This window comes from Serinus canaria, chromosome 2 (assembly GCF_022539315.1).
Source record: "Serinus canaria isolate serCan28SL12 chromosome 2, serCan2020, whole genome shotgun sequence".
In the NCBI taxonomy this organism is placed as follows: domain Eukaryota; kingdom Metazoa; phylum Chordata; class Aves; order Passeriformes; family Fringillidae; genus Serinus; species Serinus canaria.
The window spans coordinates 138,021,828-138,034,003 of NC_066315.1; the positions used below are offsets into that span (position 1 = coordinate 138,021,828).

Consider the following 12,176-nt stretch of genomic DNA (forward strand, 5'->3'; position numbering starts at 1 on the left):
TTCTCCTTCAGCCCTTTGTACCACTGCAAGTTACCACCTACACCATCCTAACAAGCAAGAGAGATGTACTCCCTGGGAGTATATAATGAGATAGGGACTAATGACAGCAGAATAAGGAAAGCATTCAGAGGGGGGGAAAAAATAAAACAAATGCAAAGCATACAAGAGAAATGCCCATTTAGAACTAGAGCAGTAGCTTGCTTTCTGCCCAAATTTTCACAGTTTCAGCACTCACACACATAGCAGTGATTTTAAAAATGTGTGGATCCTGAGATAACTTCCCCTTTATGTGACTGACTTTTGCATTGATGTTCCTGCATAACTGGGCTACTTTTAGCACTGCTTGTAATTAATGGTCCCAGCTTCCTCTGTGGACAAAAGAACTTTGCTCAGATACTGTGGTGCAGTGTTTGACAGATCTGAATAGAAACCTCAACTACAATATACAGCCAAAATAAAAGCTGCCCTTTTACTCTTGCTTAACTTAGAAGCAAAGGATGGGGAGCTGGGGAAGAAATCAGAACTACCAGTTTCTACCAGCTCCCAGATCAGCCCTTGAAGGCCTCTCACAGGAAACTGGCTCAAGCTGCCATTGAAAGCAAAGGGTTCTTTAACTCTAGCACCTTTTGAAAATCTATTCAGCTTAAATCCTAGAGTCTTAATTGAAAACTTTGAGCCTAAGTTACAGGAATTCCTTAGTTCAGAATTAAGCAGAGGCCAAAATGTTGACCATTTTCCCTTGGGATCTTTAAAAATATCCAAATATTTCTCAAAGATAAGTGATTTCGCAACCACTACAATACCTACATCTGCAAGCCAAGGACAAGAACACCTACTTTGGGAACTTAAAAAGAAATTTGATTCTGTTGTTTGTATTTACATCAGCGCTCCTCAAGACACCAAAAAAATTCTCTCTCTCCTGGATTATATCCACCTACTATTATCTAGCTCCTCTAGATCATATTAACCTACCCAAAAGAAATGACTGCTAACAACAACTTTGCCTGTCCTCCAGACTATACAAAGATACATGTGAGCCACCAAGACTGACTATTTTCACAGCACATTGAGAATAAAAACTGTTCTGTTAGTAACCTAATTAATTCCCCCCTGCACAAAAAATGTAAATATATCTTAACAAACCTGTAAAAGTACTCCCAGCACACCCTGCTCCAGCAAGGGCTGATCAGCAGTGAAAAGACATTTGGTATTGAATGTAATCCATAAAAATTCCTCCAAATGCCTTGTGCAAGGATCTTCCCCAGCTGAAGACTCCTAGAGACACCTTTGAAACCCTAATACACTACAGCAACATTCAGAAGCAGGCAGTTTTTGGCTGTCAGCCCAGTTCCAGTGCTCACCAAAGAGAAAATAGGTAGCACAGTGGGACTTAAAACTGCCTAGAAGAACAATGCCAGCAGCAAGTCTTCTGTGAATTGCCCCTCCTCCCTTCCCAGTGCTCCCAAACAATAGAGATTAGGGAGAAGGGTGGCATGGCATCAACAAGGAGACCCTTCTGGGTTATAGCACTAATTTACCATGTATTAGAGGGAGCAAATGATATAGTACCATGTTCAATAAAATGGCAGCATGATGGCTTACCTTACCTCCTTCTATGTATAACCACATGACCCCAACCACTTGGTGGATGAGGGAAAGGCTGTGGATGCTGTCTACCTTGACTTTGACACTGTCTCCCACAGCCATCTCTTGGAGAAATGGCTTTTCATGGCTTGGTTTGGGGTACTGCTCACTAGGCAAAATCCTGGCTGAGTGGCCAGGCCCAGAGAGTGGTAGTGAATGGAGTTATATCAAGCTGGTGACTGGTCACAGTGGTGCTCCCCACAGCCAGTTCTATTTAGTATCTATCACCAGTCTGGATGAGGGGAACAAGGACACCCTCACAAAGTTTGCAGATGACACCAAGTTGATTGGGAGTGCTGATCTGCTGGAAGGTAGGAGGGCTCTACAGAGGGATCTGGACAGTCCAGAGTGACAGCCCAGTGCACTTGGGTCACAACAACCCCATGCAGTCCTACAGGCTGGGAACAGTGGCTGGAAAGCTGCCCTTGGGAAAGGACCTGGGAGTGCTGGTCAACAGGGACTGAACATGAGCCAGTGTGTGCCCAGGTGGCCAAGAAGGTCAATGGCATCCTGGCCTGGATCAGAAACAGTGTGACCAGAAGGACCAGGGCAGGGACTGTCCCCTGTACTCAGCACTGGTGAGGCCACCGTTCAAGTGCTGTGTCCAGTTCTGGACCCCTCACTATAATGACATTGAGGGGTTGGAGTGTATCCAGAGAAGGGCAACAGAGCTGGGGAAGGGTCTGGAGCACAAGTCTGGTGAGGGAGCTGGGGGTGTTTATCCTGGAGCAAAGGAGGCTCAGGGAAGACCTTGTCACTCTCTCCAACTTCCTGAAAGAGGGCTGTTGCCAGGTGGGGGTCAGTCTCTTCCCCCAAGTAACAAGTGACAGGATCAGAGGAAAAGTCCTCAAGTTGGGCTAGGAGAAGTTTGGATCGGATTTTAGGAAAAAATTCTTCATGGAAGAAATGGTTTTCAGGCATTGGAACAGGCTGCCCAGGGAAATGGGGCAGTCAACATCCTTGAAAGTATTTAAAAAAACATGTAGACATGGCATTTGAGGACACGGTTTAGTGGAGGACTTGTCAGTACTGGGTTAAGGGTAGGACTTGATTTTAAAGCTCTTTTCCAACTTCAATGGTTTTATAAATCTATAAGCACCTGGATGGCTTAAAAATGAAATAAGTCACTTGGCAAGATGCTGCTTGACTCTTAGCCCATCATGCATTCAAGAATAATGAATGCTAGTACTTTTTTAGCAATGCCTTTTACTGGGCTCCTTCAGGATACAAAAGAGAAAAAATGGAAGAGGCTGTTAGCAATTACAGAGATGCCCACTGCCTTTTAATTGAAAACAGGTGAGTGGTTAAAAGAAACAAAGGCTGTCCTAGGGGACTTTTCCAGAGTTGCTAATATTGAAAGGGGGGAGAGGGGTAAGTGGGGAAAGAGAACTTTTTTATTTTCTAGGGGCATTTATCTCCTAAGAAGAATAAGTATCTTAGTCACTTGGAAAAGCTTCTCTTCGTCACGATACATCTTTAGGTAGCCAGCTCTATTATTTTCTTCTAGTGCTACCTCCAACTCTCAGCTACAAGGAATATTTCCTTGCAAGGGTCTGTTATTTCCTTTTACCACACAGAATACATAGATCCATCTTTGTGGCAGCCAGAGGTGGAGTTCTTGCCTCCTTTTAAATGTCAATACAAACCAAAATGGTTCCCTTTCAAGATTTGTTAAAGGCAGTGAAAGAGGTCAATGTTTGGTCAATAATTTATTATCTTCTTAAATCTACATCTTATATAATTTTAGCTAGACAAGGTCAGCTCAAAACCCAGAACCAACTATCAAACCTAATGGAGCTTGGTGGGCTGACAGCACCCAGGGTCAACATCCCATAGAACTGAGTCTAAATAGCTCTTAGAAAATAATCACCAATCACTAACTTCACCACAGCCCGTGCACTCTGACTCTCTTAGGTGACACATCTTAAATTTCTTTTAGGCCTTAATGGTATTCATCTGGAAAAAAATGCTTTTCCAGACAAAGTAGTTTCTGGCTAAAATATTGTTCAGACCATTACTCCTCTTTACCCTGGTATTGGCTAACACCCTGCCCTCTGCATTCAGACCATTTCCCCATACTGCTCCTTTGACAACAACCCTGCTGCCTCAGCACCTCTTCATTTCACCAAACTGCATCCACCTGATCAGTCCCAAATTTTAACAGTACATCAAGACAACAAGCACAAATCAGCTCAGTATCAGCCTAATACTACCGTCAGCAGTATCATTAGATTTTGAAACAGAACTTCTTCCAATATTCTTCCATAAAACCTCAATATTCATATATCATCCGTATCTCAGTAATGCAACCCTTCAATCAGATTAAGATCACTTATATTCTCCTTTTCCTGCTGAAAACCCCACCTCAGCTGATTAATCTCTCTTCATGCTCCCCCAGCAATTGTTTTTCAACTTGTATTGAAAGCTGTCTGTGGTGGGAACTTGTTTCTTTTTGAGGAAGGAGGGTGGATGTTCTGTAGAGCTCTAACTGCACAGCAACAAGCACATAATGAATGGTGCTGGCATACACAATAACATAGATCCAAAGATTACATTTATGAAACAAACTATTATTTAAAACAAAGGTACTTAAGTGCTCTTGTATTCCTAACCTAATGGTAAAGCTGAATCTAATGGAAAATATCCACTTTTCCAGCATCTAAAAAGACTGCTGAGATCTGCCAAGTTATGAGAGTGAAAAGCTCTGTGAGAAAAATAGTTAGCAGAGAAAAATAATTAGCATCCAAAATGGAAAAATTACCCCACATCTGTCCTAAAAAAACTAGGATGCAATACACGGAGTACTTTTCATATATGGTGGAACAAAAACTCAAGTCTTTTCCATGTATACAGAGGAAGAGAGTTTGTTGCCCTGCAGAAGCTGGCCCATCCATGTGAGCCAGTTCCATGCCCACACAGATCTCTCCAGGGTGCACACACAGTTTCAAAGAAGAGCTCACAGGGCAGTAAGAATGCTCTGCCCCGCCAGCTACCTTCCTCCCATGCACGCCAGCCTCCCAGATGGCAAGCAGCCAAGAGACAGCTTGTCTGAGCATGCTTGATGGTACACAGAAGTCACCAAGAGCCATCTTAAGTTACTGGCATCTGGGGCAAGCCTTGAGTTTTCCTAGAGGGTACTCTGTGAATCCTGTCTGGAAAGAACCCTGAAGGCATTCTTCAAAACACAGCCTTGATATACCCAAAGTTTTGCACGGACAGATGGAAAGTCTTTGTCTCTCCATCTGTAGGCTCAAGGCTTAGCAGATAAATCTATGATCAATTGCTACCTCTGTGCACTCACTGCCTACTGTGTCAAACCTTTCATAACTATGTGTTTCAGTGGGAATACTGCTGGCTGCTTAAAACTTTAAGCAGATCAATTAAGGCTACATTAAAGCGTATTTGGCAAGTACTTGAGTTACATGCAATACCAATTGTTCTATTCTAAAAAGTGATCGAGTAAAAATAGCATCTTCTTACTCATGTGCCCTGTTCTGTGTGCATCATAGTCATATGCTAGCTTTTGCTATTCAGAGACAAAAAGCAGGCACAGGAGATACCCACCCAAGCTCTAACAATCCTTACAAAACTTTCATGTGTCAAATACTGGCAACCATGCAAGCTCCATTTTATGTATTTATTCCACAGACTAGCTGCACAATGCTAAGAGGTAAGTCCACACAATCCACCTACTACTCCCACCATAAAATGCCACATTGTTGAAAAGGACAGACAAAACTTCATCCATATAGCTTGAACATTAACAAACTCAGGTTGGACATAGCAGGGACCTTATAAAAAGGGTCCAAATATCTTTTCAGTCATTTCAGTAGTCACAAAGATTTATCGAGTATTTCTACGGTAAAACACCTTTGGACAGCAGCTCTCACTGGACTTGTTCCTTCCATCGCTGCCCATTTCTTTGTCAAAAGCAAATCAAACCTCCAATCACATCAAATTTTGCAGTCAGCATTTTCAATGAGAGTTCTATTCACTTCCAGAGGCTACACTTCAATCCAGAGTAGTCAGACACAATCCCTGAGGCTTTTTGCTTGCCTTTACTCGCAACCTGCTTTACCTGGGTTGGTCAGAGGGAAGACATTCACACTGAAAACACTGAAGGCTTGTTCAGATTGAGATGCCTCCTCACACTGACCAAATGAGCAAGATGGATCTGCACTGCAAAGCCCTTCTTGTATTTCAAGAAGCTTATACTTCATTAGCAGCTCTGCATATCCCTAGTAAACATGGAATTATTTTAAAAATATCTGACCTGAGCAGTTACTACCACTTCTACAATAGCAAAAAACAAGACTGAAAACAGCAAATAAAGATGGCTTTAATTTGTACTATAAAATTTAGGACTATTTTGACTACTTTGTCTGGCAGAAATTTCTTCCATAGTAATGAGTTTCTGTAACTCCTATGGATGGTCCATCTGCCTCATCAATCATCTTCTAGTTTTGAGAAACTGTCTGGCTTCTGCCTACCAGAAGTACTTCTCCATACATTCCTCTCTCCACAGGAACTGTGTAAATTTGCACAGTTCCCCCAACACATCACTTGGAATCAGCTGAAAATGCAGTCAAAGTTTCACTTAATACAATCTGCTGCTTATGTTGCAACCTAGTAAATACTGCTGGCAACCTGCTGAGCAAGTAAATTCAAGATTTTGACCACTATGTTGCTCAAACCTCTCTGTCTAATAGCCACCAAATCAGCAAAACTAACACAGAGCAAAGAAGCCCAGCAGATCAGTCAGGACCTTTTCTACTTCATTACAAGTCACATCAATTTATCACAAACCTCCTGTAAGGCTGAAATCCCAAAGTATTTAACTGACATAATATTAATGCCTAGCTATCTGCTCTGTTGGTCAGCATCAAAAAGCAGCATCAAGCAATTCCAAACATGCTGTGCCAACAGGGAAGCCAGTATTGAGCTGTGAAGAGCACTGTAAACTGCTGCTGCTGATGAGCTGTACCTGGAGCTTTGCATACAAAGCTCAGACAGACACAGGCAGCAAGGCTTGGCAGACAGACAAACACCTGTACCTGCAGGGCCCTCCAGTGAGTTGCTTGTCTTCCTAGCCTTCTGTTATAATGACTACTAATCATTAATCAATTAAACAAAAACCTGGCTTCCTACAAGATACGAATTTTACAATCAAGTCTCTGTTAAAGCAGGGGGACGTGCCCAACAGCTGGGCAGGATAGGTGACATCCCAGCAGCAAGGAAGTGGACACTGAGCCAGGTCAAGAGGGCAGGAAGGGCAGAGCAAAGGGGACACAGGTGTAGAAAGTGGATAGAGGCAGAAGGGGATAAAGTGTTCAGAGGAGGAGCAGCCATGTTAATTTGTAACTGTGACTTGTTGGGCTTCTGCCTTTTTTAACTCTTTAGAATTACTATTAGCAATAAAACTTAAGGTAATGGCATTCCTGAGACAAGTATCCCTGAAAATCTCTAGCTAGACATGGGGTAGTCATCCCATCGTATCGAGCCAATTACTACTCTAAGCCATTCACTCCCTCCAGAAACAATTAAAAAATACACAAAACTAAAGCCAAGGAAGAACACAGAAAAAGTAGTAGCTTCTGAGACAAGCTACTACACTTCACATATATTTCTCTAACAAACTTTTGCTGTAAGATGGTATAAAATCTTGTACGATGACAGAAATATATCAAAAAATCCAAATTAGTAACTCAGCATTTTCATATCTGGAATCAAACTAAACTCATAGTTTGGTTAAATGGCTAAAAAAATCTTGCGTGTAGAGAAGAGAAACCCCTTAGTTCTTTACAGAACAGAAAAACTAAGCCCAGAATATGAAATTCTCTTCTTCTATGGGTTGAGTTTGCCTTCTGAGACCCTCATCCCACCAGGATATGTATGTAATTAAGTTTCTTCAGCTAAAAACCTTCCTTACTCCTTTTTTTACAGTTTTCCTACTGGAAACTATTTATTTTATGTATGGCAATTTCCACTTACTATCTCTTATTGTACAGACTTTAGCAAATGCTGTAAACAGTTTCTTTTACACCTGCTCTTCAGGAGACAGACTGCATGTCATCACTATGCTAGACAGACCTTGGTGTCTCAGTAATGCAAGTTCAGCCTTTATAAGAGCAACAAGATTTCCTTATAAAAAAGCAGACACAGTGATTGGAGAGCAAAATCATTTCTGAAGCATTTTCTCATTCTGTTTTAATAAAAGTACACTTGGTACAAGCAGCTCTTGAATTCACGCTAGCAACAGAGACTCATTGAAAAATTTACCTATTCAGTGAAAAAATAAGGCTTACCACAAATCCTGAACAGGTACAGATAAACAGGAGAATACTGACACATAAGTGGACTAAGAGAACTATGCAATTAACCTAGAGCAAAATGCATCTTAGTGAACAATGTAATAAAGGTCAGTAAGTAACATGCATCACCTGCACACAAGAAAACAATTTAAGCAATGGATTAAAATACAAAATAGTTGGTCATTTGTTTTGCAAACTAGTTAGTCAATAGGAAGGCTGGTACAAGCATCTACAGAGATTCTCTTGAATAGCAAGGAAGTCTGGATTTCAAGATTGTGAGTTGCACAAAGTTGCATGTAAAGAGGGTGCTACAACAGATAAGAATTGTATGAAGGAAAAACAAAGAAAATCTATTGGTAGATAGAGAGGCAGAGACCTGAAATAATTTTCTCTCACAAAGAAAAGTATTCACCATATATTACAACTGTCAGTCACCAACCAATTTAGGCAAACTCCAAACCAGGTAACACTGTTGCCCTAAGTATTTTACAGAGAAAATGGAGAGATAGAAAAGAGTAATAACACACCTGGGTATGCGATGAGTCTTCATTAGTTCCACTGATCTTGGAAGAAACTTGTCTTGCAGTCACTGACTAGGAAGTTGGATAGTCATGCTTCACCACAAGCTACATTTTTGAGACTGCCTCTTCTCAAGTCCTAAGAGTACTACTATTCAATTCTATACTCAGCAAACATTACATCAAAAGCTGTTTTTAAACACTAACAAGCCTATCCAGCACACAAAGAACAGCTCAGACACAAACAGTTTAAGTCTTTATTATGGCATCAGATGTGCACTGTCCCACACATGCTGCACAGACCTCTGCCTTTGCCATACTCATGAAAGCTGATGTCTGCTTGAACATGTGGCACAGAAATGGCTGCAATTTAGCTGTGGATCTGGGCTTTATTTCTTGTCCCATGGATGAGGCACAGTCTACAAAATGCAAAGGAAAATATCTTTATTCATCCTCACTAGCATAACTAGCTTGAAATCTGGCAGTTGACTTCTGTTCTCAGTCCTGGCTTTCTCTCAACTGCCTAGAAGTTACCTCCTTTATCACTGTTCAAGGATATCCCTTCCCTTGTACACTTAACTGAAGAGTCTGGAAATGCCTTCTTTCCTTCCCCCAGTAAAATTCTTCACCTCCTACTGCTTGCTCATACCACTGTATCCTACTCACTCTAGTACCCTAGATGATTTGTGTAGCAACAAACCGTCAGCCGAGAGCATGCAGAGGACAATCTGAGAGAAAGCTTCTATTGATGCACATTACAATTCTCTTTCTTTATGTTTATGAAACAGCATTATTAAAAGTCTTTTCCTTGCTTTTACTAGGTTATTTGCAGAGAAGCAAATCAACTCAAGCAAAATCCCCTCTGTGGCAAGAAAATTTTTTTTTTAAAAAGAGCCACAAATACAGGGCAGAGAGTGGAGGAATGGAGGGAAGTATTAACCTGAATGTTCAGCTGAAGAACAGGAGCTAGCACATCATATAAAGATGGACAGGGCTGCACTAAAGACCAACTAAAATCTACACTGTCTTCCTCACACTCTAATTTCTGTCAATCACATACTCCCTGCAAGCATATTAGATCCTGTAACTGAATGCAGGGTTCACCTTAGCCCAAGTTCAGATTCCTGCACACCTCCTTGCTTCATCCAGGAGGAGCATAAACTAGGGTGAATTCTTACTGGTTCAAATAATGAAGCTGCTCTTTAATGACAAGTTTACCTTATGCTGCACACAGAAGATGAAACTATTCTCAGCAACTGCTTCACTCCTTTTGTATTCCTTTTGCAACAGGGCACTTCTGGAGAGAGAAGGAGGATCCTATGCAAAGGTGAGAGAACATCAAACCTTCTCAAGGCAGAAGCCACTAAGGCTGACATCTGCCGATCTAATCTGCTTCAGGTTTTCCTGAACATCTCTCTCAGATCATACTTTACCTCATTTAGAGAGGTCAGTACAGGTGTTTCCAACCCCACCTGCTGTGGAGAATCAGTATTTTCCAGGATGGTATTTCTACAGTTGCAGCCTAACGCCAGGCCTCTCCTTCCCCAAATCCCACTGACTAGACAAGGCACACAGTTCCTCTTCCAGAGCAGTATCAGTTCTTATAAACTAAGAAAAAGAAAGCACATATCTTATACATCATGACCCTGCCTGTTAATATTTTTATAGCTCAGTGCCTAATTCCCCACCACCTCTCTGTTTCTGGGTTGTCCTGACCAAATTTCCGTCTCAGCTACTCAATGCAAATCAAATTCTTGTGGTGAGTGGAATTGTTCTGGACACAGGGCACATGAACTAGACTTTGTCATAAAAGTCATCAAGCTGGGTCAGACTAGAAGTCTAGCCCTTTATGCCACAGCCTGAGAGCAGGACATACATTAATTGATCCAGCCTTGGCACATTAAGAACAACCTCCAAGGTTAAAAGTGCACTTGGGGAACTCTTGTGTTATATGAAAACCTATTTCCTTTTTTAATTTAAAGCACAAAATCCCACAGCTTCATTGTTCTGCCTTATGACCTACTTCCTTTTTCCACCTTCTCCACACCATTCATCAAGACCTAAGGATTCTCTCCATGGTCATTTCTTTTCCAAGTTAAAGAATCAGAATTTTTGTAACCTGCCCATGTCTTTTCCAAGCTAAAGAATGATAGAGTCTGTAACCTTCCTTCAGAGAACACACCATGTCTCTCACTGGCTGACTGTTTTTTCTGTATTCTTCCCAGTCCTTTCCTTCTTTTAGGGTGTGGCAAGCAAAAGGTGCAGGGAGCAATACACAATTCAAGAACAATATGCAATGATACAGAAACAAAGATCTCCCTTGCCTTGTTCAGAGCTCTCCTCATAGTTCTTGAGATCTTACTTGCTATTTTTACCAGCACCAACCAGACAGTTTCAGAAGACCTCAAAATTACTCAATTTTTTAGCCCTTTTGCCTTTGACACCTTCCAGAACTGCTCCCTCTACATTCTCTGCATGTTTTGAGCAGATAATTGAGGGCTGAGCTGTTCAGTTGTTAATCTGCAGGGGTAAATACCTGGATCCATTCAAAAGCAACAGCTTTTATGAGAAATAACCCACAACAGAATTGCTCAGTTTTAAACTCTGAGTTTCTCTTGCTCGCAGGAAGGAGCATTGTATAAGAGATCACACAGTCTGGACAAAAGGAGACAGGCAAGAGACAAAACAGGGCACAAGAATGTAAAGCTGTCTCAGTCAGGACAACAGAGAAAATTGGCTCCAAAACCAGGCACAGTATCCCAACAGACCCACAGACTCAATACTGAGTAAACTGAAAAGCAGCCTTTTCACAGCTCTACTGCAGTATTACAGCTGTATTACTTTCAGAGACCAATGAGCTAAAGTAAAACTTACAGTGCTCTACAGACATTGTGTTCTGCAGCCGCCAGCAAGCCTGCACAGAAGATATTTTGGACAGAAACCTCTCCATACTTATCAGCTCAACAACCAGCACCAGCCTGCAACTCTGACACCATCCAGCTACAGTGCCTTGCTCTGAGCCTGTCCCTGCTGCTCTCTTGCCGCAGCCCTTACAACACAGCAATACTGCGAAGCACTAGAGACTGGCTCTGAGCAGCTTGCCCTGATCTCACACACTCAGCTCTAAACAAGAGGAACAATGCTACACAACCTCCTTGGATGTTGCCTGCCATGCTTGGAGATAACAGAAAAACAAAATTAAAAAACCCTCCAAAACCCCTCGAGAACAGTTCTACTTTATAGTTTCCACTTAAGCAGTAAACATGAGCTCTTACAATGTCACTACAGGTTTTGTCAATACTTTCCAGCAGTACATTAGGAAATGCATCCAAAGTCTAACTCCTGTCATCTGCTCACTTACATTCCCTTCTTGGTGAAGAAAGCACACAAACTTTTAGAGCATCACTCCTTCCATTTGCCTTCATATTACCACCACCTGACAAGTTTTAACCCTATGATGGTATTTAATTGTACTGAACCAGTACATTTATATTAATCAGTGTCTTCCTTGAGCTTCTAACTCTTCCAAGTACTTTAAAGCATAAGGTCAAACATTAAAGGAACTGTATCTAAACTGGCTGATATGAAAGTACTTCTGAGTTTCCAGAAACACTCTTATCCTACAACCAAATTTAATCCAAAGGAAACACAATGTCACATCAAGTCTATACTCGGTACCTTGATTCCTGCCTAATATGGATTT

General features: G+C 41.5%; 1 protein-coding gene across 1 annotated transcript in view; it reads right to left on the bottom strand.

Annotated features, from left to right (window-relative positions):
- The window catches only part of SAMD12 (sterile alpha motif domain containing 12), a 176,035-nt gene that overhangs the window by 158,682 nt on the left and 5,177 nt on the right, over positions 1-12,176 (bottom strand). The gene's annotated exons all lie outside the window — the stretch shown is intronic.